General features: G+C 43.5%; 1 non-coding gene across 1 annotated transcript; it reads left to right on the top strand.

Moving 5' to 3' along the window:
- The first annotated feature begins 2,288 nt into the window (after positions 1-2,288).
- On the top strand, positions 2,289-2,395 carry LOC148578159 (small nucleolar RNA R71). The gene has a single exon (XR_015903642.1). It is a non-coding gene; the product is annotated as a small nucleolar RNA R71 (small nucleolar RNA).

Genomic DNA, 2,395 nt, shown 5'->3' with positions numbered 1-2,395 from the left:
CACCATATGTTGCACAAAAGGATTCATTCAAGTGCATGTTAAGTTGAGTTGAAATCCCTGAACCTTGCTTTATTAACTACTTTTAAAAGCATGTAAAACATGGGTTGCCTCCCATGAAGCGCTTCTTTAGCGTCACTAGCTTGACGTTCTGCCTTTGTCATGGTGGTTGGTAATGCTTCAGATCTTCCGCTCTTGCAGTAAACCTATATCCATTGGCTTCATCAATGATCTCCACATGTTCTAGGGAGAGAACTTTGTTGATGGTGAAAACCTTAGGTAACTGAGATGGGATGGTGGGGAGATGAGGTGGGATATCTAGGAAGTAAGCTGAGATCACTTTATCCCCTGGAGAGAAATCTTCTGTAGGGATCTTTTTATTCCTCCATCTCCTTGGTACTTTCTTCTTTGTTTCTTTTGCTGTTATCCTGCTCTTTGTGGTCTCTTTCCCTAGGGAGATTTTGTTGCTGGTCTCATATGATTCTGGTGGTTTTGGCTCCACTTGAGTTTCCTTTAGCTGTGACAGCTGCTGATTCTCTTGTTCATCACCCAAAGGAATTCCAGGGTGTACAGCTTGTGCTTCAATGCTTTTTTCTCCCACCATTGCTCTGTCATGCTCTGCCCTTAGTTCCTTGCCTTCCTGACTTGCTTCTTGTGAGGGTTTGAAGACGTTGAAGGTGAGTTGTTCGTCATGTATCGTCAGTATTAGCTCTCCTCGCTCCACATCTATGAGCGCTCTAGCTGTAGCTAAGAACGGTCTTCCCAATATGATTGGGTGAAGGTGACTTTCTTCCATTTCCAGTATGACAAAGTCTGTAGGAAGGAAGTAGTTCCCAACCTTCACCAGCACGTTTTCAACCACTCCAATTGCTTGTTTTTGAGTTTTGTCTGCCAGCCTGATGACTACATCTGTGGGTATTAGCTCATTGATTTGCAGCCTCTTCATAAGGGATAAAGGCATTAAGTTGATGCTTGCTCCCAGATCACAGAGTCCTTTATCGAACATTGTTTCTCCTATGGCACAGGGGATGTGAAAACTCCCTGGGTCCTTCCTTTTTGTAGGCAGCTCTGGTTGAATGAGGGCACTGCACTCCTTATTCATCACTATGATTTGTCCTCCCTTGAGTGAGCTTTTCCTGGTTAGCAGCTCCTTCATGTACTTAATGTATGAGGGCATTTTTTGGAGGGCCTTGATGAATGGTATGTTTACATGGAGAGATGCAAATATGTCAAGAAACCTTGAGTATATTCTCTTCTCTACACCACCATTGAGTAATTGGGAAAAGGGTGCATAGAGTCTCAGCAGCTCCTTCTGTGTAATTGTGGTTTCTTGATGATTCTCTTCCTGCTTTCCTGCTGATGTATCTTCAGGTTATTCTGATGGTTTGTTCGGCTCTTCCTCAGTCTCCTTATCACTTATAGTAACCATCTTGCAATCTTCCCATCTGACTTTCTTTGCTTCACCTCTCGGATTTTTCTCTGTGTCACTTGGAAAGCTATTAGTAGGTTTGGGAATCTTCTCAGATAGGTATCCCACTTAAAATTCCAGCCTCTTGATGGTGTCTCCCTTATTCTTGATATTGGCTCGCACCTCCTCTTTGAACACCTTGTTATCTTGAATCTCCTTGCATATACCTTCAAGTAGAGTCTCAATCCTTGATAGTCTTTCTTCCGATGATGGAGAGTTGAGATTGGAAGGATGAGAAGGGCCATTTTGACTTTGGTATGAATGTTGAGAAGTGTTGTTGGGTGGGTGTTGGTATGACCTCTGTGTGGAGTGTTGGTGAGTTGCATTGTTGTTGGGGTTATGGCGTCTCTGATCTTGGCCTTGGTCTTGTTGATTTTCCCACCCAAAGTTTGGGTGGTTCCTCCAACCAGGATTATATGTTTTGGAGTATGGGTCATGGTGCTGCCTAGGTGAATTCCCAATGTAGTTAGCTTGTTCCTGATCACCCTCTGCTTCTTCATTCACTCCTTCTTGGGTTGCTGCTGAAGTGGTGATTGCTGCTACTTGATTCCTCTCCATCTTCTTGGTGAGGTCAGCTAATTGCTTGGTAATCATCTTGTTTTAAGCTAGCAATGCATCCACATTGTTCAGCTCCATCACTCCTCTAATGTTGCCTCTTTCAGAAGCATAGAAGTAGTCATTCTCTGCTACAGTCTCAATGACATCTATGGCTTCTTCAATGGTCTTCTTCTTGTTCAGAGATCCCCCGGATGAGCGGTCTACTGCCTTCTTTGATTCATACGAAAGGCCTTCATAGAAAATGTGCAACTGCACCCATTCATTGAACATATCTAGCGGGCATCTTCTTGTCAAGTCTTTAAACCTCTCCCATGCTTCATATAGAGTCTCACCATCCTGCTGCCTGAATGTTTATACCTCAGCTCTTAACTT

The sequence above is a fragment of the Arachis ipaensis genome, chromosome B1 (genome assembly GCF_059453495.1).
Source record: "Arachis ipaensis isolate K30076 ecotype BB chromosome B1, ASM5945349v1, whole genome shotgun sequence".
NCBI classification, from domain to species: Eukaryota; Viridiplantae; Streptophyta; class Magnoliopsida; order Fabales; family Fabaceae; genus Arachis; species Arachis ipaensis.
Note: the sequence above shows the minus strand (reverse complement) of the source record. Positions and strands in the feature narration are given on the sequence as shown.